The 26723-nt window shown below is 41.0% G+C and overlaps 1 long non-coding RNA gene across 2 annotated transcripts in view; it reads right to left on the bottom strand.

Annotated features, from left to right (window-relative positions):
* Nucleotides 1–4794: 4794 nt before the first annotated feature.
* LOC110210481 (uncharacterized) overlaps nucleotides 4795–26723 on the bottom strand; it is a 47446-nt gene continuing 25517 nt past the window's right edge. The window contains exons 2-4 of one of the 2 annotated variants that reach the window (XR_002325108.2): nucleotides 22611–22735; nucleotides 18147–18313; nucleotides 4795–5223 (exon numbers count right to left, since the gene is read on the bottom strand). This is a non-coding gene — a long non-coding RNA (uncharacterized LOC110210481). The remainder of the gene's footprint in view (nucleotides 5224–18146; nucleotides 18314–22610; nucleotides 22736–26723) is intronic. The other variant, XR_002325109.2, reaches the window with a different exon arrangement.

The following is a 26723-nucleotide window of genomic DNA, read 5'->3' as shown; positions in this document are numbered from 1 at the left end:
AAAAATCATCTCATCGAAATGCAAATCAAAATAACTCTGAGATACCACATCACACCTATCAGACTGGCTAACATTACAAAACAGGAAAATGATAAATGCTGGAGAAGATGTGGGAACATTGGAACACAAATGCATTGTTGGTGGCATTGTGCACTGATCCAGCCATTCTGGAGAGCAATTTGGAACCATGCCCGAGGGCTATAAAACTATGGATACCTTTTGATCCACCAATACCACTTCTAGGTCTCTATCCCAAAGTGATCATAAAAAAGAAGAAAGGATCCACATGTGCAAAAATATTTATAGTAGCTCTTCTGTGGTGGCCAAGAATTGGAAACTGAGGGGATGCCCATCCATTGGGGAATAGCTGAACAAGTTATGGTATATGAATGTAATGGAATACTATCGTTCCATAAAAAATGATAAATAGGCAGACTTCAGAAAAACCTGAAAAGACTTACATGAACTGATGCTGAGTGCAATGAACAGAACCAGGAGAACAGTCTGCACAGTAGCAGCCGCATTGTGCAATGACTAACTTTGATAGGCTTACTCTTCTTAGCCATGCAAGCATCTGAAACAACTCCAAAAGACTCATGATGGAAAATGCTCTCCACATCCAGGAAAAGAGCTATGGAGTCTGAACGTAGATGGAAACATACTATTTACTCTCTTTGTTGTTGTTGTTGTTGTTGTTGTTTTCTCCTTTCTTGTGGTCCCTCCCATTGGTTTTATTCTTCTTTACAGCATGACTAATGTGAAGATGTTTAATATGAATGTATATGTACAGCCTATACAAAATTGCAGGCCGTCTTGGTGTGGGAGACAGGGGGAGAAAATTAGGAACTCAAAATCTTATGGGAGTGAGTGTTGAAAACTAAAACTAAATAAATATTTTTTTAAATCATCTTATCACCCCCTTATTTTACAAATTAGGAAACTGAGGCTCAGAGGAGCAATGCAACATAAGGATCCTTTTTTAAAGACGTAGGTTCTCTGCTCAAGAAGAAAGCATAAGTCAGGGATCTTTCAAAATTTGGCAGAAATATTTGTGAGTAAAACTTAACAAAGCTGGAGCAACTGGAGGCAGACATGAATTATGGAAAAGCCTAAAAGTTGGCTTCGTTGTTGTAGTTGTTTTCCAGAGAAAGAACCACAGTGTAGTGGAAAGAACATGAGAGTTGGAGACAAAGGACCTGACCTTGAATTTGCCTCTTCTACGTACTACCTAGGTGACCCTGGGCAACGTCTATGGGCCTCGGTCAACCCACCTGTATAATGAAAGAGTTGAACTAGATCAGTGTCAACTGAAACAGAAAAAAGAGGACCAGCTATCCCTGCAGGGGACCATATATTGACTTTAAAAAACATAATCACATTACTCATATTCTATTATATTCCTATTTGTTTTGGAAATTTTAGTCTGGTTGGGGCTATATTTGAAAGTGTTATATTTGATGCTTCTGAACTGGCTCCCTTCCATTTCTGAATTCTCTAAGTTTCGTTTATTTCAATTAAATGCAGTGACCTAGAACACAGTCTAATACGATCCTTTTAAGAAACTACCCCAGACACCAGAAACAGGAGTAATGGAGGGAAGTTACTGGGCGGTGGATTTTAATTCAATATAAGGAAGAAAAAAAAAACTTCCTCATCATGAGAGACCCTAAAGAGAAATGTGCTGCCTCTGGAAGTGATGTGTTCCCTTTCACAAGAGACCTTAGGATTATCAATTAAAAGTTGAAAGGGGCCTTAGGGCTCATCAAATCTGGGCAATGGAGCAAAAGTAATTTATAGGTGAGGAAACTGAGGACCATCTCCAGTCCTTCTGATCCATATCTTGCCACTGGACCCAGATGGCTCTGACAGAGAAAGTGAGGCTGGTGACTTTGCACAGCCCTTCCTCACTTAAATCCATTTCACTTGCAAGTCATGGCATCACCTCCCTGATGTCATGGTCCTCTTCGAGAATGAAGGACAAACACCAACAAAAACAATGAGGAAACTGAAGCTTAGAGAAGCTGTCCTGCCCATGGTCACATGGCTAGTAAGTATCCAAGGTGGGATTTTGATTCAGGTCTTCCTGATTCTATGTCTAGCTCTCTATCCACCATGGTATATTGGGCTTCAAACGGTGGCTGGACAACCAATTGTGGGCAATACTGCAGACTGGTGGTTTGACAACTGGGGTTCTCTCCAACCCTAAGCTTGTGATTCCATGATTTCATAACAATGACATGATAAGCACCTCAATCATCTGTATATACTTCCATGTTTCCAAAGCACATTGAAGAGATTTTTAAAATCAGCTTGTTCTTTTCAAACACTCCCCTATGACCAACTTATTTCCACAGATAATCTGAAATCTCAATAAGTTTACTAAATAAAGGAAAAGTTCAGTCCAGTCCAGTGATCAAAATTCGAAATTAAGAAGTATTTCTTAGCTACATTAGCTTAAGCAAACCATATCACCGCTCTGAGCTCTTTTCTAGATGAGAGTTGTGGATCCCTCCTACCTCAAGTGCTCCCTCCAGATCACTCAGGTAGCAAGGCATCTTCCATTTCCTTAATGAAGCTTCCCCTGAGATCCCAAGTGGGTATTGACTCCCCGTCACCCCCATCTCAAATAGTACTTTTTTCCAAATCTCAATTTACAGGATGTCCCAAAAGTCTTAGCGTAGTTGTAAGCTTTAACAACTTGCACGTATTGCGTAATAGCTTATCATGTATCATTTTGTATTTTCTCAATCTGTTGTTTTATCTGATTCTTAAATGAAACTGTTCAATTCCATGACAGCAGGAATTTTATCTTATCAATGTGACATAACTTATCCCTCAACCCGCTGCACATGGTAAGTTCTTAATAAATTCTTGGAATATTACACTGATACAAAGTAAGATGTTGAAAACATTATATACAACAAAGTAAATGGAAAAGACAAAATAAAATGAAACTGAACAAAATTGACCGATGTCTGACCCCAGTGCAGAGATAAGAAAATGTGCTTCCAGTCCTTTCCTTTTTTTTCCTTCCTATGTTTTTGGCTAGGCAATGGGGTTAAGTGACTTGCCCAGGGTCACACAGCTAGTAAGTGTTATGTGTCTGAGGCCGGATTTGACCTCAGGGCCTCCTGAATCCAGGGCTGGTGTTCTACCCACTACACCACCTAGCTGCTCCCTTCCAGTCCTTCCTTAAAGAGGTGGAGGACCATGAGTGTGGAATTCTGCGTATGTAGTAAAACTCAGTAGATGTGTTGGGAAGTTGTACTTTTTCTTTCCCCTCTTTTTTCTATCTCATTTTATTCTTTAATATAAGAGACAATTCACTAGATAGGGGATGGAGATATAAAATAAAGTGATATAAAAGATAAATTCTAACAATAGCAATTTTAGAAAATGCTTGAGGAATTGAACTCAATTAGTATTTTATCTTCAAAAGAACTCCCACCTTGCCCACGCGTGACAAATTTGTGCTTTGGCCTCTGCCTCCCTGTGAAATTCCATTTCAAAGTCTCTAATATAAAAAAGTAAAAACAGAAACTCAATGAGTTATCAATTATGAATTAAGACATTTTGCTGGGAACCTCACAAGAGTGGTGGTCCGTTTCCTAGTGGTCCAGGTTCTGGAGAGGTCACTTTGACATTTGGGACAGTGCACTGTTTCCTCCTCTGAAAACTTTGGCCTCCTGATCCTGGGGATATCAATGTACCAAACAAATTCAGGGTCAGGGATTGTTTTTTCCTCTCCAAACCACATTTAGACAAATACCCTTCAGTTCTGCATAACCACTACAATCTTCATGAAACCACTATTGGCCAACAACATGATAGTTATTGTTCAGCTGAAATGGCTACTCTTGTCTCCAAGCAAGCAGACTGTCTCCACACTACCAGCTTTGGCACTCAGTTCCATTCATACACCCACTCTTTCCAACAGAGGTCCCGTGAGTTGGAGGTCTCTTGGCAATATTCCCTGAGAAAAACTGCCTCTCAAATCCCATAATTCTGGACAGTCTAGAGCATGGAGGGGCCTTAGATATTATCAGTTAATGCCTTTAATTTTACAAATGAAAAGGGTACTAACTTACCAACATCATAGCCCAACAGGATTAGAACCAAGATTTGAGCCCAGGTCCTTGGAATCTACATCACCCATTCTTTTCACTTTGTGCTTCCCAGCTAGACTTAAGTCCAATGGTCTTTCCATTACACAATTCAACATTTCAATCTTTGAGAGACTTCTCAGGCCATTAGGGACCATGTGCCTTCTCCAGCAGGGGAACAAGGACTCAGAAATCCACACACTCCTGGATTTTCCATTCTCCAGGTCACTCAGCAACCTGGTATGAATGAATTGGGTAGCCGGGTGACTTAGTGGATAGAGCACTAGGCCTGGAGTCAGGAAGAATCATCTTCCTGAGTTCAAATTAAGCCTCAGACACTGACTAGCTATGTGACCCTGAGCAAGTCACTTAACCCTGTTTGCCTCAGTTTCCTCATCTGTAAAATGAGCTGGAGAAGGACATAACAAACCACTTCAGTATCTTTGCCAAGAAAATTCCAAGTGGGGTCACGAAGAGTCAGACACAACTAAAATGACAGAACAACAACAAAAAATGAAAAATCATTTACTAAATGCCTATCAGGTTCAAAGCACTGGACCACATGAAAAAGCTAGGCAGCTCTTGCTTTCAAGGACCTCACATTCTAATTGAGAGAGACAACAAACACAGGAAGATTCTGTCGCAAGGCAGATAGAAAGGGCCCATGGTCATCAGGGTACAAGAGCAAAGCAACAGTAGTAAATTTTCTTTATTGTTAGTTCACCATTGGTAAAACAATATCCATTTCTTTGACATTGAACCATTTGACAGTGCCAAGGACTTGGGGGCAAGAACTTTACTATTCAGGTCTTCAATAGCTATGTCAGTTAAGAAAAAAGGGGAACTACAGCATCTATGGACTAATGCCACTTGGCTGGAGATGATGGTGGTGGTGGAGATGGGAATCCCCATCTGAAGAAAAGTTGATTCCTACAATTATGGCTGCTGAAAGTTGATTGGAAGTAGGGCCAATGGTTTCAACATTGCCTTTCCTAGGGGTTCTTGGGCTCAGATCCTAGGCCATCTCCCTCCATGTTTGAATGAGTTGGTAGTTGAAGTGGTGGTGGTGTTTTGATACACCTGGCATGTGCCTCTTGTCTCTTCCTCAGGGGTGTCCATGCTAGAGATATAGATAGAAAGAGTGAAACAATTCCTACTCATATGGAGCTTATATTCTAAAGATTGTTTGAAATATTTTTGAAATGTTGGGTATCCCAGCATTCCTGAAAAAATTGCCCACCAAGCTGATGTAATTCGAGATAGCTCCATATACCTTTGTGTGAATTCTGGCAAACCTATGTGCATATATGTGTGCGTGTGCATAACTTACTCTATGTGGGTAGGCTCAGCTCTTCCAGAATAAAGCCAATGACACACAAATCTAGGCAGAGCTGCCTCAGGCTACATGCAATATTAAATCATCTCACTCCAGTGATTTTTGACTTTCAAACAGTCACTCAATTAAAATGTTTGTCGGTTAATTAAAAAAAAATACTAACATTTAATATGCATCCAAGCAGCTCTATCACCTTTGGGACAATATGCCTTTCTTTACAAAGGGAAAGGAATAGAGGTGGAGGTGGAGGAGTAAGAGTGAGATGTCTCTAGAAAAGTCTACTTCCTTTCCAGGCCAGGTGAAAGACTGTAAACATAAAGGTCAAACTTCATTTTATTTTATACCTTTCTATTAAAAATGTTCTCTTGGAGAAAAAAAAAACCTTGTTTCTGTCCAACTTTTCCAAAATTAATTCATGTGGAAGACAAAAAAGAGAGAGATTAGGATACAGTTTCAAATATTAAATTCAAATGCAGGATTAATGACATTTCTTTCTAAACCCAAGAGGTTGTCTGGAATTTAGGCCATTTTTTGAGTAGTAGACACCAGACATAATCAGATGTGGTTGCATTTTGAACCAGCTCAGCACAAATTTAGCACCTTGAAAAAGAATATCCATGTCTCTCATAATGCAAACATTTCTTCTTTTTTTTCCAGAAAATTTCTCCCCAAGACCAGTACAAGGGCATCAGATTAAAAACAATGACTAAGAACAGGACGATTTGATCTTTGAGTGGGTAGAGCCAATAGAAGTGAAATAAACTATAAAATTCTTCCCCGTTCCCTTGTCCATCAAAGTAATAAAAATGTCATCTTTAAAAACAGAATGGTTGGCTAGGGATGGAGGGATGGTGGAAGAAGATGGTGGAGAGAAAAACCCATCAATCAGCATCTCTGCATGTTCCATGATAATGAGGCTTGTTGAGGTATTTCAAACTGCTCTGAAATCCAAAAAAAGTCCTAAAAATCTGGCTCTGGATTCTTTAGAACAAGTTTTCATGATTTGTTGTTATTGAATCATTTCAGGCATGTCCAATTCTTTGTGACCCCATTTGGGGTTTTCTTGGCAAAGATTTCCTTCTCCAACTCATTTGACAGATGAGGAAACTGAGGCATATAGGGTTAAGTGACTTGCCCAAGGTCACACAGCTAATATGTGTCTGAGGCAGGATTTGAACTCAGATCTTCCTGACTCTAGGCCCAATCCACTATCCAATGTGCTACCTAGCTGTCCCTAGAAATTCTTAAACCTAGGGCTACTTCAACAGGAGTGAATAAGGGTAATGATAAATTGGGACACGTGTAGTTAATCTGTTTAGATGCTTTGGGCTTCAAAGGGCTAAGTGTAGGGACTGGCTTTGACATTTCATTGGTTAAGGGAATTCCCAATGAAGACTGTCCCTCTACTAGTACAAGGCAGAAGTTCCTTGCAATTTATTGTCTTAGCGAGGCATCTAGAGCGCTAAATAGTAGGGTAAGTGGTTTACAAGGCATCACACAGCCAGTGTATGTCAGAGGCAATGGTCTTTGTAGCTCCAAAGCCAGTTCTCTATCCACTATGCAAAACTGCCTCCCCAGCTTCCAGAAACTCACTTAAGTCCAATAAAAATTTGGCCATAGGATGCCGAAGTACAGAGGAGGCTAGGTGGTTCAGTGGATAGAGCGTTGGGCCTGGTGTCAGGAAGTTCTGACTTCAAATCCATCCTCAGACACACACTAACTGTATAACCCTGGGCAAGTCACTTAACCTCTGCCTCAATCCACTGGAGAAGAAAATGGTGAACCACTCCAGTATTCCTGCCAAGAAAACCCCAATACCGGCATATTATGGGGCATGGGGTCACAAAGAGTAGGACACAACTGAAGGACCAAATAACAACAATGCTAAAATGTTCATCGACTTATAAACCTAAGATTTGAAAAAAAAAAAAAAGAAAGACCTCTATGTCAAAGTTAATTCTTTTTGATGTTGAACCAAAATTCTCCTTCCCCCTCTCCCTCCTCTCCCTCCTCTCCCTCCTCTCTCTCTCTCTCTCTCCTTATCTCTCTCTCTCTCTCTCTCTCTCTCTCTCTCTCTCTCTCTCTCTCTCTCTTTCTGTGCGTGTGTGTGTGTGTCTCTGTCTCTCTCTCCTCTCTCTCTCTCCATATATATATATATATATGTATGTATATATATATATATGTGTATATATGTATATATACACCTATATGTGTGTATGTGTATATCTTCTATCCACTAGCTTTAGTGTAATCCAAAGGTTCCTAAAAATATGCTGATAACATTACCAGGCCAACCATGAATCGATCTTTTAAACAACTCTAAATTAACTATGTGAACAAAGCCACAGAATGTCAGGGGGAGAAGAGACCTTAAAGTCCCTCTAGTCTACCATCATCCTCCATTCTACAACTGAGGAAACTGAGGCCCAGAGAGTGAAAGTGACTTGTCAAAGGTCGTACCATTAGCAGCAGAACCACAGCTGGTAGAAACCCTGGTCAATTGCTAAATGGACCATAACATCAGGATTAACTGTGCTTTGACTCAATTGCTTTTTTAATTTTTTTTGGTTGTTTGGGGGTTTTGTTCATTTCATTGTCTGATCATCTACCAGGGGTTCTTATCCTGAGGTCTATAAACTTTTTGGATAATTATGTTTCGAATTAATTTGAAATTTGTAATCCAGTAAGTTCTATTTTTATGCATATACAACACTTTTCTAAGAAGGGGTCCATAAGCTTCACCAGACTTGCCAAAGGGGCCCATGATGCACAGAACAAAAGATTGAGAACTTCTGATTTAGTCTCAGCCTCCAAAAGCAGGAACACACAGCAATCCCATCTTTGATCTCCCTTGGGACCAAGCACACATTGGTCATCCCTTCTTAATGGGCATCACAGCAGGAGAGTCTACAAGGTGGTCTGCTTAAACCACCACCACCCCCCACCAGATGTTTTGGGGTTTTGAATAGGGATATTTAAGAGTTTCATTCTGCCCTTCTGGAGTGGCTATCACTCCATCTGGAGCAATGGGAATCTGCCTAATTATAAGAAAAAAGCCTTACATGCACCAAGACATTCCTCAGCAGCAATAAACCTCCAGACCCACTGGAAAATTGTGAAGAAGGGGATATTTTTCTTTCCTCTTACCTAAAAACACACTTTTCCTTCCTAGTCATCACCTATATCCCATCTAATCTGTGCCCCACTTCTTTTTCTCTTGTGACTGCTAACTAACCCCTGCTAAGGTCTTAACTAATAATAAAGGTGTTAGCTAATAGTTAAGGTGTTATCTGATAAAGGAATGAATGCTTTCCTCTTTCTCTCTAAGAAACTTAACGTTTTAGAAGAGAGCTCTTTAAGACCATGAAGAATGAAGCTAGAATTTTTTTTGTATATAAAGAATGAAGCTGTCAAGTAATAGGAGACAAGTATTATGGATAGCAGAAACCATCCAATCACATCATGTACTTCACCTGCTCATAGAACCTGCCATGCCTACAAAACATGGCCTTCAAATTGACAGAGGGAATGATTGATGGACAGAATCTGGATCCATAAACATCATAGAATGTTAGCTCCCAAAAGGACCTAAGAGATCACCATAGAAACTCCTTCGTTTAATGGTTGAGGAAAATAAAGATCAGAAGCAGAGTCAAGTCTGGAACTCAGATCTCATAGTTCCCCCAACAACTTCATTGAATACTAAATAATGTTGATTCCTTCTTAATAATAATTTCCATTTGCCTGGCACTTTACAAAGTGCTTTCCTCAGAACAACCCTGGGAAGAAGAAAGTACAATGATTTTTATCCAGATTTTTATAGGTGGGGATCAAAGATTAAATGGTTTTTCCCCTAATTCAAAGCTTATCAAGGTCAGCACCATGTCTACGGACTCCTAGTTCAGCACCCTTTCATACACTATGCTGTCAATTTTTCTTAAATTTATTAAAATTAATGCCTTTGGGATTTTATCATCTAGATCAAGGGTTTTTCATTTTACTTTTTTTTTTGGTCATAGACCCCTTTTACAATCTAGGGTAGCCTATGGACCCTTTTTCAGTATCATGTTTTTAAAGAATCCAAGAAAATGCCAAATTTCAATTAAAGATTAGTGAAAATAAAAATGTAAATTTCCCATATGTATTCACAGACCCCTCTCCCCTGAAATCTATCCAGGGAGCCTTTGAGGGTCAATGGACTCTAAGTGAAGAACCCTTGATCCAGGTGGTAGGCTTCTTGAAAAATAGATTTTTTCATGAATCAGCACTGGTATCCCCCAACATGTCACTGTTCCACCTACATCCTTCATCCCCCTAAGTGACAAAGCCAGCTCAGTGTGCCTTTGGACAGGCCCACCAATAAGAAGCCATTTTCTGTTCTAGAATCAGGGAGGGAAACCCAAGCAACTTCTTCCTATTGTAATCCACCCACAGCCTATGCCTTGCCTTTGATGGAGGGTGCATAGCTTGACCATCTGGATTACCTTCTTCCTTACCCAGGAAACCTGTGGAAGTGAACAGCCTCCCTAGGACTGGGAAAAGCTTGGCCTGGGCTTCACTTTGTGAAAGATTCCCACAATCGGCTGATGGATGGACTGCCAGTAACATGGAAACAAGCCAATGCAGCCTTCCCAACAACATGCTCCTGTCGCCAGGAACCCTCCCCTGGGGAAGCCTGTGCTATGCCCAGGTGCTCTCTGCTCCTGGCTCCCTGTCAGAGGATTGGAAGCGGACAATGACACTCCACGCCATGGACGCTGAATCTGTCATGAACTGTTAAAAAAAAAAAAAAGGACAGCTGTTGTGTTTTTTTTCCCCTGAAGTCCCTTTTATTACCCTAGCAAGGGCTAACCTGGAAATATCATTGGAACAGAATCAAGCTATAAAGCTTGACCAGGAGATACTAGGAAGGCAGGCCCTGCTGTGGTCATGTTGACTTAAGCACTGGGTCATTTCTGAGATCAACCAGGGTGTCCCCTCCCTGGGCCCTACATATGGGACAGCAAGCGAGTAGTGGAATAGGGGCCAGAAGGTGAGCGATCCCCCTGCTGACAGCTTTGCTGACCCTCTGCCCTGGCTATTTTTATAGAACCAGGTTATCTCTAGTGATGTAAACAGACCCTTTCAAGTGCGATCATGTCACTTCCACAGCCTGGAAGCCAGAACCTCTGCTCTGCAGAGCTATGGGCTACAGCATCAGCTGTTTCCAGGCCCATTGGATTAGGCAGAGTAGGTGGCCACTCAAGGAAGATTCCAGGGGCCCGGCCAAAAGGCTTACTCGCTAACCCACGACAAGCTCTGATATCCCCACAGCTTCTTATCAAACACCCAAGCATCTTTAGGTAAAGTATATAGTGTTACAAACATTGTTATTCTATAAGGTGGCAAAAAAAAAAGTATCCCATGGAACCTGAAGCTATCAGATAGTTTCTTTTTAAAGAGGATTTGAGGATGTTTTTGTTTTTGTTTTTTTGCTGAGGCAATGGGGTTGAGTGACTTGCCCAGGATCACACAGCTAGTAAGTGTTAAGTGAGGCTGGATTTGAACTCAGGTCCTCCTGACTCCAAGGCCAGAGCTCTATTCACTGTGCCATATAGCTGCCCCTGAATGTATTTTCTTAATTGGTTCCTAAGTTAACACCCTGACTTTGGACTCTCTTTGTTTTGAAAACATATTAGGCCACTATTCTGATTTATTTGTTAATACATATCCATGTGCAATATTAACATATAATAATAATACATATAACAATATATAAAATTGTATATATATGTGTGTGTATATATGTATATATTATATATGTATGTTATGCATGTATACACACATATATCTTCTCTCTGGGAGAGAGAGAGACAGGTATGTATATATACACACAGATATATATTTATATACACACACACACACACACACACACACATATATACATATGTACATACACACACATATATATGATGAATATATATTTTGAATACACATACAACAGACACATGTTCAAGGTTTATCTACATCACTTTATTAAATCTAGATAATCAATAAAACAGTAAATCACTCCTTGGTATGTAGAGTTTGCCAATTTCCAGGATATAACTGCTCACATTGAAAATTTAGCAATCAGCTTTCATGAGCCAGTAACTTCTGCTCAAAGGATACTGAATTGAAGCAAACAGTGTGGGAGGAAATGCCAGGTGGAAAGACTTTGGGTTTGGGATCGTTATCCGGAGACTTGTCTGGTTCAAGTTCACAAAGGCTGCTTAGTAAGAAGTAGCAACAACAGTAATAATATCATTTATCTAATGCTTTAATGTTTGCAAAGCAGTTCACACATGTTATCTCTAAACAATCCTGGGAGGGAGGTACTATTATTAGCCCCATTTTACAGATGAGGAAACTGAGGTAAATAGGGTTACACAGCTAGTAAGTATCTGAGGCCAGATGCGAACTCAGGTCTTCCTGACTCTAGGCCCAGCGCTTCATCAATTGTACTACCTAGAGGATGGATTGCAGTGGGGAGAGATTTGAGCCGAGGTCACCAGTTAGAAAGCAATTACAATATTCCGTGAGGGTGGTGATGGGGTTTACAGCACAGTAGTGGCTGTGGAATTGGACAGAAGGGGACCCGTAGCAGAGATTTTATGAAGATAGAAACAAGACCTGGATATGTGGGGTGAGTATAAGGCATCAAAGACGATACTCACAAAGAAGCTGCGAGCCTGGAAGGATAAATAATAATGGGGAAATCTGGAATAAAGAAGGGAACATGTAGCAGTGGATGGCGAGAGGGCTGATCTCAGGGTCAAAATGGCCTGATTTCAAGTCCTCTGACACAGACAAGTTATGTGACTGTAGGTGAGTCACTTTTTACCCTCTAATCTACAGGCATCTAGCTAAGATCATAAGCCATAAATCTGCCTCTGGGCAGGGACTTTCAAGGAAAGAAAGAAAGAAAGAAAGAAAGAAAGAAAGAAAGAAAGAAAGAAAGAAAGAAAGAAAGAAAGAAAGAAGAAAGAAAGAAGAAAGGAAGGAAGAAAGAAAGAAAGAAAGAAAGAGGGAAGAGAGAAAGAAAGAAAGAAAGAAAGAAAGAAGAAAGAAAGAAAGAAAGAAGAAAGGGAAAGAGAGAGAGAAGAGGAAGGAAGGAAGGAAGGAAGGAAGGAAGGAAGGAAGGAAGAAAAAGAAAGGAAGAAAGGAAGAAAGAAAGAAAGAAAAGAGAAAGAAAGAAAGAAGGAAGGAAGGAAGGAAGGAAGGAAGGAAGGAAGGAAGGAAGGAAGGAAGAGAAAGAAAGGAAGAAAGAAAGAAAGAAAGAAAGAAAGAAAGAAAAAGAAAGAGAAGGAAGGAAGGAAGGAAGGAAGGAAGGAAGGAAGGAAGGAAGGAAGGAAGAAAGAAGAAAGAAAGAAAAAGAAAGAAGAAGAAGAAAGAAAGAAAGAAAGGAAGGAAGGAAAGGAAGGAGAAAAGAAAGAAGAAAGAAAGAAAGAAGAAAGAAAGAAAGAAAGAAAGAAAGAAAGAAAGAAGAAGAAAGAAAGAAAGAAAGAAGGAAGGAAGGAAGGAAGGAAGGAAGGAAGGAAGGAAGGAAGGAAGGAAGGAAGGAAGGAAAAAGAAAGAAAGAAAGAAAGAAAGAAAGAGAAAGAAAGAAGAAAGAAAGAAAGAAAAAGAAGGAAGAAAGAAAGAAGGAAGGAAGAAAAGAAAGAAAGAAAGAAAGAAAGAAAGAAAGAAAGAAAGAAAGAAAGAAAGAAAGAAAGAAAGAAAGAAAGAAAGGAAGGAAGGAAGGAAGGAAGGAAGGAAGGAAGGAAGGAAGGAAGGAAGGAAGGAAAGATGGAAGGGAGGTGAATAAATAAGTAGACAGATTAATGAATGGATGGATGGATAGACAGATGAATAAATAAATAAATGGTTGAATAAATAAATAAGCAAGTGAATGAATGTACAAAGAAGCAAATGAATGAATAAAAAGATAAATAATTTTAAAGAAATTAATGATGGTGAATAAATAGATAGAATGAATAAATGAAGTCCAAATATTGCCAGTGGGAAAATAAGGCAAAATGAGGATGATTATGGCATAATAATAGCCAACATTTATCTAGAGTTTTAAGGTTTGCAAAACACTCTACATGTTTTATTTCCTTTGATCCTCACATCCCTAGGAGGTAGATGCTGTTATACGCTCCATTTTACAGATGAGGATGCTGAGGCTCTGGTTAAATGACTTGCCCAGGATCACACAGTTAGGACGAATCTGAGATAGAATTTGAACACACATCATCCTGACTCCAAATCCAACTCATTCCATGTAGCTTAAAGGCTATAATGTGGTATAATGACATCTACTAAAAATATTATTTCTTTTTTTATAAATCAATGTTATGTCCAGGCAATTATGAATAATCATTTGATCTGTGGCCATGCTATGATCATTCTATTACCATTTATTGGTTGAGTTCTCGAGGATATTTTGAAGTCTGTATTTTCAGGATGTGGATTTATCATTTGTCTGTTCATGAAAAATCGAGTTTCTGATGCTCTCATTGTTAGTGTTGTGGTTTTCTTGTTATTCTTATTTATTCTAGTGGGGCTCAGGTAGAAATGGTCTTGAGACAAGTCACTATTCTGTTTAATATTGTCATTTTAAATTAAAATTTTACTTTTAATTTTTAAAAAATCGTTCTTAAAAGGAATTTGTGCAGTTGGCAAGCAGTGAACTCGTGTCGAGTCCAGTGCTTTGCTGGCACACCTTACCTACAATCTACCCTCAAGGCCAGGGCAAATTGCGGAGATGGAGATCTCCCCAAAATGTGTACGATATTGTTCTTCAATATCTTGATCAGCAGTCTTACAAAAATGACAAGTACCTACCCCGAGGATGAAAAGCTGTCTGTGTGCTCCACACAGCATAATATCTCAGTGGAGGATCAATAGTGCTGGACTGGAAACAGAAAGCTTCTAGGAAAACATGCTCCAAGAATGGGAAGTAGGGGTTATGGAGGGAATTCGGTTTGTTTAGTGACAAGGTGGCTTAATCACAGTCCACAAAGAGATGAAGAGTCCAGATGAGGATTTTGCAAAACTGTTACTTTTTTTTTGCCTCTTCTGCAAGAGGAAATTTACTTCAATTCCAAGAGAATTCAGTTAAGTAAAGACTGTAAGTTTGTTTAAATTCTTCCGTTAAATGGAAAATTGTGGAAACTCTTGCTCATTCTTTGCAAACGGGCTCTAGATCTTGGATGCTTTGGGCCTGCCTCTCTCTGAGAGTGGGCAGTTGGACACTAGGCTAGGCATACCAATTGAGGTCCAAAATCCAACTTTCCCCTTCCCATGCCCAGTTCCATCATGCCCAGAATTTTCCATCAGGAGCTTAATACTTTGCTCCCACCGGGAGGGGGAGAACGAGACAGAGCAGAATGAGCCCTGACTGGGCATCAGGAAACCTGGGCATGAAGCCCTGGCTCAGCCAGTGATTCCCTATGTGATCTTAGCTTACCTTTCCTCTCTGGGGTTCAATTTTCTCATTAATAAAATGAGAGAATTGTGCTACGTTACCTCCGAGTGACCTCTAAATTCCGAAATCTTGTGATTACTTCTTGCAAGCTTTGAAGAGGCTCTTCTATTTCCAGTGTTGGCAATTTAATCAATAAGGTCCCTCTTCATATCTGGAATTATTTTCCACCTAATTTTAGCTGTGGCTATTTGCAGCCTTCCCCTTTGAAGCCTGGGGAGATGCCAACGTTATGATGTCCCCATCAGGCAGCTCTTAACCTTTTATCTGTCATGGACCTCTTTGGCAGTCTGCTGAAGTCTATGGAACCCTTCTTGGAGTAATATTTCTAAATGCATAAAATAACTAGGACTACAAAGAAAGTCATTTATATTAAAGTATAATTTTAAATACATACATGCAGATATATAGGTATGTATGTAAATATATCTATATATCTCTGTGTGTGTGTTTTTTTAAGGTCACAGACCTCAAGTTAAGAACCCTGGCCACAGGGAGACAATAAGGCTTTTTTCAGGATTTATCATGAAAAAGACAATTCATTCATGTATTCCTCCAGTTATTTCCAAATAAACTCCCTGCAAAATCCCAAGAGAAGCAAAGCCTCAGGAGTTAAAAACCAAACTAATTAGCAGGCAACTAGCGGCCAGGGGAGAGGGGAGAATGGAGAGCCAGGGTGTGATGTCCTAGGACCTCATAAAGCTCACCATTTGTCCCTCCAGAGAAGCAACTGCTCCAAGCCTTCTCTCCCATCCTGCTGGTTTCACTAGGTATTACCATGAAGATTTGCTCTCCCAACCCTTTAGAGAAAAAACAGCAAATGCCCAAACAGCTTCCGATAAAAGAAGGAATCAGCATGCTTCTGAGAGAGAGGGCAGATAAGCCAAGGAGAAACTGGTTCTCCAGAGCACAGATTCAAAATGATGCTTCCAGTCAGTCAAGGTGATGTTTCTTGTGCTGAATTCAACTCCCTCCACAAGCACCTCATGTCCCCACCATTCATATACACCCTCTTGGGCCAGAAAGTGTTCCAATCTGTGCAAAGGTCAAGTCACCCTACATGTAACACTCACCAAGATCCCTTTAAAGATTCCATGATTCCAAGATTCCATGAAACAGCCTTGGAAATCCACAGAACTTTAGAATAAGAAAGTACCTTCATAAGATAATACCAGAGCAAAAAGGGATCTCAGAGTGCAGAATGTTAGAGAGAAGGTCCTTAGAGAGTACAGTGTCCAGGAGTTCCTAAGCTTTTTCATGTAGTGGTCCCCTTTGGTAGTTTGGGCAAGCCTAATAGTTTGGTGGTGTGTTTCCTGTATTCATAACTGAATTCAGTTAAAAGTTAATGAAAACTAAGATGATTTTTTTCCCACCCAAATTCACAAACCCCCTAAAATCTATACAAGGTTTCCTTGGGAGTCTGTATATTCCAGGGTAACAATTCTTGTGATCTAATCCAACCTTCTTATTTCATGGAGCAGTAAAACTGAGTCCCATAAGGGCAAGGCAATTTGCCCCAAGTTAACATGGTAAATTAGCAACAAGAACGGACCAAAAGTCTCCCTCCTAAATCCTAAATCTTTCTCTATCACTATGCTACCTCTCATAGTGGGTCTAGTCTCCACCTACTTTCCAGTTATTCTCATGAAAGCATCTCCCAGTCTGTTCCTTCATTTGCCATATGGGGCTGATGTTTTCTATCCTGAATCCCTCTCTCCTACTGAGAAGTCTATCTATCCAAGCAGGGAAGAAGCTACCACTCTTCTCTAAGTCATACTGTGATGATGATATTAACAATAGTAATAGTGATGATTTCCATTTAAATAGCACTCTGCTGAGATAGAACACTTACTTATGCACTCTTACCTGACACTCACAATAGCCCTGGGAGGTAGGTCAAGTGTTATGTGAGTTTACTTCTCTGAGGAAATCCCTTCTCAAAGCTGTTACCTCATCTCTAAAATGGGGGTGATAGTACTTTCACAGTGTACATAATAGGGTTCTTGGAATGATCAAGGGCTCAGAGATTTAGAGCTACAAGGGGCCTAACTCAGAAGTCATCTAGTCTGACCTTTTCATTGGATAGATGAGGAGACTGAGGCCCAGGTAAGTTAGGTGAGGTGCCTAAGGTACCAAGCATGAGAGGTGAGATTGGAATCTAACTCTGGAGCTAATGCTCTTTCTATTGTACAATATGGACCGTAGAAATAATATTATCCAAATATTATCTTATTTTACTGATGAGGAACCTGGGAACTGACTTGTTCAAGGTCGTCTCATAGATAATAGGGTTCAGTGCAAGGCCCTTTGACTCCAAACATATTGCTCCTACCATTACACCACACTGCTTCTCCAACAAGAAAATGCATGCAAGATGTTTGATAAGAGCCCTGTTTACATGTGACCTGTCATTTCTATAATCCCTTTTTCACAAATGGTGAAACTGAGGCTCAGAAAAGTCACGTGACTTGACCAAAGTCACACAGCTATAACCAGCCAAAGCAAAACTGGACGTCAAATCAGCTAACTTCCATCCAGATTTCTTTGCCCTATTATCTCATTACACATGTGCTCCTAACCCAGCCTTGAAGTGTTTTGTTTTGTCTTGTTTTCCATTTAGAAACACAGCCCCCAGTATATTATTGGACACCATCATTTTCTAGAAACAACAAAACGGGGTGTTTAATTGGTTCCTTGAGAGAAGTAGTAAGCCCAAGGAATTTCACTCTCCAGGCCTTACTCAGTCTACCTTTCCCTTGAGCCTTTGTGAGGACTCCACAGGGAAGTCATCCAAATTCCAGAGCTTTGAAATAATCAGATAAAAACAGCCTGGGTGAGTTCACAGTGCTGGCTCCACGGCCTATATTGCATCCCATTTCCACGAAGCTGACACTTTGGGCTGATAAGACTGCTCTCACCTCTCCTGGCTGCAAGGGTTAATCCCAGGGTCTCTCTGGGGTTCAGTTAATTTACAGCCTGAGACCTTTATCATGTCACACTGACATTGAGGGCTCACATTTCCCACTTAATTACTTGTTCAGCAATCACAGCCCCAAAGAGATAGCTGTGTTTCTGTGTTTAGGTGATGCAGCTGTGAATTGTTTATTTACTTTTCCCTCAGGCAGGGAATGGCGGTAATTTAAAGGTTCAGATCTCTGCTACCCTGACTGGTGCTGGCTGGCCTTAAACACTTCCATATTGCACCGATGGAATTTCTTACCGAGTTGCCTCCATTCCTTCCTTGGGTTCCCGGAGTTCACTGAGCAGGTGTTATTGGTTATGGCTATTGGTGGCTGTGGCATCTTTATGCAGGTCATAGAATGTAGACTCAGAGATGGGAAAAACCTTAGAACAGAGTGTCCTAGCTAGGAAAGTAGGCAGTCAGATCTGGAAAGGCATAGAATATAGAATTAATATATACAGAATATAAAATAAATAAATATTATATATATGCTTTAGAATATAGAATAAATAAAGGACATAGAATGTCAGAGTTGGGAAAGCCCTTAGAATATAAGATATCCAAGCTGAAAGGGATCTCAGACATGATCTACTCCAATCTTCTCATTTTACGGAAACCTCAGGCCTTGAGAAATGAAATTACTTACCCATGGTCACACAGCAAATTAGTGACAACCAGAAGTAGGAACCAGGTGTCCTAACTTTTCAGTTCTCTGGTTTGCATTGTATCAGGCTTCCAGTCACCTTTATAATCATAATAAAGGGATGTACAATTCATTTATAAACAAGGAAGAAAGAAAGAAAGAGAGAGAGAGAGAGAGAGAGAGAGAGAGAGAGAGAGAGAGAGAGAGAGAGAGGGAGGGAGGGAGGGAGGAAGGAAGGAAGGAAGGAAGGAAGGAAGGAAGGAAGGAAGGAAGGAAGGAAGGAAGGAAGGAAGGAAGGAGGAAAGAAAGAAAGAAAGAAAGAAAGAGAGAGAGAAGAGAGAGGAGAGAGAGAGAGAGAGAGAGAAAGAAAGAAAGAAAGAAAGAAAAAGAAAGAAAGAAAGAAAGAAAGAAAGAAAGAGAGAGAAAGAAAGAGAGAAAGAGAGAGAAAGAGAGAGAGGAAGGAAGGAAGGAAGGAAGGAAGGAAGGAAGGAAGGAAGGAAGGAAGGAAGGAAGGAAGGAAGGAAGGAAGGAAGGAAGGAAGGAAGGAAGGAGGAAGGAAGAAAGAAAGAAAGAAAGAAAGAAAGAAAGAAAGAAAGAAAGAAAGAAAGAAAGAAAGAAAGAAAGAAAGAAAGAAAGAAAGAAAGAAAGAAAGAAAGAAAGAAAGAAAGAAAGAAAAAGAAAGAAACAGATGCTAGTATCTGAGTTCCAGAAACAAGTTTCAAACACTTGCCTGTTTGGCACTATTTTTTTTTTTTAAATTTAGGGCTGCCACAGTTCAAAACAGCAGCTCACAGCAATTCACAGGCCAAATGGTGTAATTACCACTTAAATTGTCAAATGGTGACCAGATGGCCTTACCTTTCACACCACAGAGTTAATAAGCCTTTAGGTGTGACCTTTCCATATTGTCATCCACCTGCATAGGGCAGAAGATTTGTGAAATTCTAACCAGCAATTAGAGCTGATAATGAGCCTTGAAGGCAGGCCAGCCTTGAACTTCATGCACTTAGATGTGCCTGGTGCCCAATTAATCACACCGTGCCCACTGGCAAATGGTATGTGTCAGAGCACAAAGGGAGGGTGATGCTAGGCAATCAGACAAACACCCAAGGATTTCTTTCTTCAAGGGGTCAGGGCACAAAAGGAGCTTCCCCACTGTGGATAGGAGGAACAGAGAAGGATTTCACCATCCCCCAACCCCCAACCCGTTTCTTTTCTAGTCTGTGTTCTGGAAAGGCTAATCCATAGAGCAGATTATGTGTTTACACTGGGTGTTGGGAGCAAGGGACACTGGAGAGGCTGCCAATCTTACACATTCTCCAAGTGCAAATAAAAACATACTACCTCCATTCTCCATTACTGGCCTCAGCACACCCATCAGCTTATGGAAAAAACCAGTTCTGTTCCCAGGAAAGAAAGAACCGAGAAAGAAGTTCATTTATTCCTGGTTTTAGGACTCAGTTGATTAGGTTCAAAGAGAACAAAAGACATTTTGGCCTATAAGAGAACTAAGAGGCAACATGGTGTATGTAGCTGATTTCAATTAGGAAGGCTTGGGTTTGAATTCCACCCCAGGCATTTAGCAGCTAGGTGACCTTGGGCAAGTCATTGAAACTTTCCGAGCCTCAGTTTCTCTATCTGTAATAATATGGATTTGTCGTATCTTTGGTTGTTGGGTCATTTCAGTCGTGTCCTACTCTTCCTGACCTCATTTGGGGCTTTCTTGGCAAAGATACTACAACGGTTTGCATTCGCCTTCTCCAGCTCTCTCTACAGATGATGAAACTGAGGCAAATAGGGTGAAGTAACTTGGGTCACACAACTAGTAAGTGTCTGAGGCAGGATTTGAACTCAGGAAGAGGAGTCTTCTTGACTCCAAGCCTAGAGCTCCATCGTGGCTATCCTGTGCCACTAGCCACCCTATTGTATCTCTGTCTGAAATAATATAGACTCAGTGTCTTTATCTTAGTAATGGCACCCAGTCAGTCAGTCAATGGATGGAGCACTGGGTCTGGAGTCCAGAAGACCTGAATTCAAATCTAGCCTCGCACACGTACTAGCTGTGTGACCTCGGGCAAGTCACTTCACCTTTGTCTGCCTCAGTTTCCTTAACTGTAAAATGGGGGAAGTGATAGCATTCACCTCCTACAGCTGTTGTGAGGATAAAATGAGATAATATTTGTAAAGTTCTTGGCACAGTGCCTGACACACGGTTGTGTTGACTGATGTCGTTTGTCCTTTGCTCTTACAGAGGACCGCCATCGTGGAGGGGATGCCGGGACATGCAAGTGAATTGGGTTTAAGGGAGGCAGGGCTGTGCAAAGTCACCAGCCTCACTCTCTCCTCCACAGCCATCTGGGTCCAGTGACAAGATATAGATCAGGACACTGGAGATGGCCCTAGGTGCAGTGGGAGACATCGGCCTTTTTAAGCTAAGGTCCTTAGCAGGTCTCAGTTTGACTGAGGCAATGCCCAATCAGTGATTTAGGCATTTAATGAATGCTCATTTCCATCCTTCCATCCTTCCTTCCTTCCTCCCTCCCTCCCTCCTTCCCCACTCCCTTCCTCCATTCCTTCCATCCTTCCATCCTTCCTGCCTGCCTGCCTTCCACCCTTCCTTCCTACCTTACATGATTATTGTGAAGATCAAATAAGATGATGTCAGTAAAGCACTTCACAAATTTAAAAAGATATATAATTCATGTTATCAATTGTGGGGGGGGGAAGTATTGAATTCGAGTTTTTGCTTTGCTACCAACTAACCTGATTTGGATCAGGAAGGCTTGGGTTTAAAACCCTCCCTTTGATCTTGAGCTAGGTATTTCCCCTGTCTAAGCCTCATTTTTCTCCACTAGAAGTTGGGGATCATTGTACTTGTTCAATCTCACTTCAAAGGCATATTTTTAGGAAACCCCTTTCATTATAAACTGCAAACTGTCACAAAAACAGAGTACGTAGCACATAGCTGGTGTTTAATAATGCTTCTGGTATTGCCATTGAAGGAGCACTGCATTTGGAATCAGAGGGCCTAGTAATAATAATAATAATAATAGCTAGCATTTCTACAGCATTTTAAGGTTTGCAAAACACTTTGCAAATATTTTATCTTGACTACAATCCTGGGAGTTAGGGGCTATTATTATCCCCATTTTAAAGGTGAGTAAACTGAGGCCAAGAGTCATTAAATAACTTTCCCAAGATCACTAGTAAGTATCTGAGGCTGGATGTGAATTCAGGTCTTTCTGATTCCAGGATTAGTGTGCTATCCATTGCGCCACCTCATTATCTAATCCAGTCTCTGGTATGGTGCTTTTTACTCATATAATTTATTTAGCCTCTCTGGATGTCAACTTCCTTGTCTAAAAGAAGGAGATAATAATGTCTGTACTTCTCATCCAAATAGTATAACTGGAAGACTACTGGCCCAAAATACTGACCCAAAGATGGGTCTTTGTTTCAGGAAGAAACTCAAGTTTGTTACGGGCCCTGCATAATTTCCCTGAGACAATCTAGCCTTTCTCTTCTTCCAATTCAGTTGTGGGTTCAGGTCTTGGACCATCTCTAATAACTGTCTAAAATATATGTATCAATAGGCCAGTTCCGTGGGCTGCCATTCATTACTTGAGTCTAGACAGTGGGCATTCTTCAACTTCATGGTTTTCTTGCATGAGTCATTGGGTTTTGATGTGTAGATCAATCAATGAATAGGTGTATAGATCCATAGATAACAGAAAGAGATATATGTGCACATATATGTGTACGTGTTATGTGAATGTGCATGTGTATATACATATATATGCCAAAATACCATATCCTTCAAAGAATTAAAGTTTTCAGGTCACTTAACAAACACTGGATAGACAAATGGTTTGCGTGGATAGCTGTGGCATATTTTCAATGAAGAATTATGCAGGAAAAGAGGTGGAAAAACTACCATCAGAAAAATGTACCACTGGGAAAGGGAGTGGGCTGGTCATGTGGACAGCCCATGTACTCTATTGGTGTCTATACCAGGTCATGAGATCTAGAGGACAGACTTCAGCATTCTGGATGAAATCAATAGTGATCCATAAGAGTACCTGGACAAAAGTCTCAAAGAGTGAGAAGGTGTGGTTGGGTTATCATATGCTCTGTTGGAGGGAAGATCCACACTGATGGCTTCACAAATTACCAGACGTCAGTACTAACACGTGTCACTGGAAAGCTATGAGGATCAAAGGAGATAATAGAGATATGAAGTATTTTGTACACCAGAGTGAGAAGTGTCAAATACATGGCCCACAACACGCTTACACGCGGCCAAGCCAAATTAAAACATAATTGAGAAATATTTAACAAAACAAATAAAAATACATTGAAACAGATGCTATTACATTTTAAAGCTAAGTCAATATGCACCAGGGATTCTTACACATAAGTTAATGACCCTTTGTTTTTATTTAACTTGGACACTATTGGTATAAAGCACTGTATTTGTTCATTTGGTTCAGTCATTTCAGTCATGTCAGACTCTTTCTGACCCCATTTTGGGGGTTTTCTTGACAAAGATATTGGAGTAGTTGGCCATGTCTTTCTCCAGCTCATTTTACAGATGGGGAAACTGAGGCAAACAGGGTTAAGTGACTTGCCCAGGGTCACATAGCTAGTAAGTGTCTGAGGCCTGACTTGAACTCATGAAGATGAGTCTTTCTGACTCCAAGCCTGGTACTCTATGCACTGTGGCACCACCTAGCTGCCCATAAAGCACTGTATGATTGACAGTTACTTTTATTTTAAAAATAATTGTACATGTACAGTATATTGCAGAACCTCCATTCTAGTCTTCCTGTGGTACCTCATTATGCCATCAATTATTATCAATTAGCATTATACCATTCTACCATACTGGCCAAGCATAAGCACTAGAAGAACTCTGAAGTCAGAAGGCTCTCAGCCCTGGGCCTATGGGTCTGTCATGTAAGGATGAGCCTGTGATTCAATGGAATGTTCCATCGCATCAGCTCTGCAGACCACTGACAAAGGTCACAGAATTATTGGGTTCTGTGTGGGTGGAAGAATTAGCTGTTCGCAGGTGGATCAGCTCTATTCTAACTGGAAGAGCAAAATAAAGCAAGGTAACTGGCTGAACATGACACAGACGATGAGCCACCGAATTCTGTTGGAATATTAGTCTGGGAGTGTCCAGCATCAGAAAGGAAGAAAGGAGGGAAAGAGGAAAGGAAGGAGAGAGAAAAGAAGAAAGGGAAGGAGGGAGAGAAGGAGGAAAAAAAGAAGAAAGGGAAGGAGGAGGGAAGAAGGGAAGGAGTGAAGGAGGAAAGGAGAGAAGGCAGGAGGGAAGGAAAAAACTCTTATGACTTGCCTGGGAAGGAGGGGTGATGGGAAGAGAACTAGAGAAAGGGATAGGCTAAGACCTTTCTAACAACACTCCCTCCAGCCATACCCACACCCACACCCACACAGAAACACAAACATCCCACAGATACTGGTTGCTAGAAGCTCAGTTGAATTTTTATTTATTTACTTTTCCCCCAAGGAAAGCACACCAGGCCACCATTTGGTTAGCCGACCATGTTTTATTGCATCCTAAGTCCTCAGCCATAGCAAACACCACAAAGATTTTCCTGTACAGTGTCCATTAAAACCTTGCCAACCACTCGTTAAAAGTTCCAAAGGCTGGTAGGGAGCCTATTCAGTACCTGGTGCAGAGACGTTGGTAGATGACTTCCTCATTAGAGTTTCTCTTGTGAATCTTCACACCCCTTATCAGTGACTGGAGGGGAAAGGCAGGCAGGTAAGCTTGGTTTTGTGGTCCTTCTTTCCCAGTGATACAGGATAAAAATGATCCCCTTAGGTTTTTCTTGGCATCTAAATGTCTATAGCATTCTATCTATGGAACTGGGTTGGTAGTATACATTCTTTTCCACTATTGTCAGCTTACACTTCTTAGCACTTTCCATTTTACCAACCTCACAACAACCCTATGAGCGAAGCTGTGCAAATATTGTGCCCATTTTACAGATGGGAAAACTGAGCCCAAAGAAGGGAAGCGATTAGCCCACGATTACATAGCAAGTAAAGAGTATAGCAAGCCTCATCCCAGCCCTCACACCAAGGCCATATTGCCTTCCCTTCTGAGCATTAATGGCATAACTTGGAGAAAGTACTTACAAATTCTCAGAACAAAAAAAGACTTGCAAACCCTATTATGAATACTCTTACACATACAGAAATTTTAGAGTGAAAGAAACCTTTGTCTCAACACCCTTATCTTAAAGTTACAGAAACTAGGTCCCAGAGAAGTGAGAGGTGAAGGGATTTTTTTGGGTTCCTGGCTTCCTGAGTCTTCTGACTCATTTTTAGGCAATGTATTCCCCTTCCAGAAATGTCAGCTATATTAAGGAAGACCTAGGTTTCAAACCTTTCTTAACTTTAGTTTTGACTATCTATAATAACAATAAGGGGTCTTAGACTAGATACAGGAATGGGGAACCTCCAACTTTGAAGTTTGGATTCAGTCAAAGGGCTGTACTTAAGAACCCAGAGGGCCACATGTGTCCTCAAGGCCTCAGATTCCCAACTCTTGAATGTTCCTAAGGGACCCAGCTCTAATATTCTGGTTTCTGAGGTCAGTCAGTTATAGCATTCACGAAGTGCCTACTGTATGCCATGCGGCGTGCTAAATGCGTGAGAGACAAAGTAGGAAAAAACAGTCCTTGACCTTGTCTGATGGTGGAGACAATATGCCAATGAATATAGATCGATGAGGTATGGAAAGGATGACGTGGTGAGAAATCAACACAGGGAGAGACTAGCTTTGACATTTTATGGAAGGGATTCCTAACTGGAGCCCAGTGTCTATTGAAAGACTTCAGAGGAATCTGTGAACTTGAACAAGGAAAAAAAAATCCTATCTTTATTTTCACTAGCCTCTAACTGAAATTTAACATTTCTTTCAATTAAGCATTTTTAAAAAATAATTCCAAGAAGGGGTCTATAGCCTGCCCCAGATCGCAAAGGGGTTTCATGACATAGGAAAAGTTAAGAAGCCCTGTCTTAAGGACCCTTCCAGTGCTGACATTCTATGTTCGAAGTTCCCTTGTGACTCTGATAGTTTGCATTCTAAAATCCCTTCCAACCAGGACACTCTATGTTCTAAGGGCCCCTCCAGTGAATGCTGAATCAGGCCCTCCAGTCCAGAGAGATGCTAAGGATAGAACAGTAAAAGTTCTACCAACACTGATTTCTAATCAACAAATAAAAAACAGAGGATGGGAGAGAATTGCCGGAAACATTCCCCACATGGCAGGAATTCACCCGTATCATTTCCCACTTTCACCTTGGCTGCCCAGTGCTCGGGGATCTCCCTTTGGACTCACATCCCAACTAGTAAAGGCCATGGACGTGCTGAGATGCCAACAGGGGGGGACGGGGAGGGGGAAGGAGAGAATAGCCGCCGTGTGTTTATTGGGGGCCAAATGAAAATACTGTAGTCAGGTACTGTGAGATTGCTTTGCCTCGTGACCAAACTTGCTAGCTCATCATCTGTGAGGCTTTGAAACCTTTTGGACACAGTTTACAGGACACATCCTGTTCTGGCAAGATAAGGAAGAATCCCTAGTTTCTCACCACTGAGCAACCCTTTGGGGAAATGAGCTGGCAGCGAGCTCATAGGAATGTGTGAGCAAGAAGCCAAAAGCTGAGATAGGCTGCCAGGAGAGAAGTCTGAGGTAGGACCCACTTGGGCTCCATCTGCTCCCCGATGAACCTGGACACACTTCAGGGCTCAGCTCTTCCTTCAGAGGGTGAGAGAGGGTGGGGGGCTGGTAGGGGGACTATCACTCGCCTGTGACCCTTTGGAGGGCTTGCCAAAACCAACATTTACACTAGAAGTTCTTCTTAGCCTGGGGTCCCTGAATTTGTGGGGTGTTGTTTTTTAACAAATAAGTCTTGATGACTGTATTTCGATAAAACTGCTTTCCTTTGTAAGCCTATATATGTTTTATTTTACACATCTTAAAACATGATTCTGAGAAGGGGCCCATTGGCTTCACCAGCCCGCCAAAGGGATCCATGACAGAAAAGAGATTAAGAACCACTGATTTCTTTGGACATGACTGGTCTCTAAGACCAGGATGAGCTGTTGGATCAAGCAATGTATCTAGGCTAGCCTGAGTATTATCATATAAAATGTG

Source organism: Phascolarctos cinereus, unplaced genomic scaffold (assembly GCF_003287225.1).
Source record: "Phascolarctos cinereus isolate Bilbo 61053 unplaced genomic scaffold, phaCin_HiC Scaffold_2;HRSCAF=192, whole genome shotgun sequence".
In the NCBI taxonomy this organism is placed as follows: domain Eukaryota; kingdom Metazoa; phylum Chordata; class Mammalia; order Diprotodontia; family Phascolarctidae; genus Phascolarctos; species Phascolarctos cinereus.
Note: the sequence above shows the minus strand (reverse complement) of the source record. Positions and strands in the feature narration are given on the sequence as shown.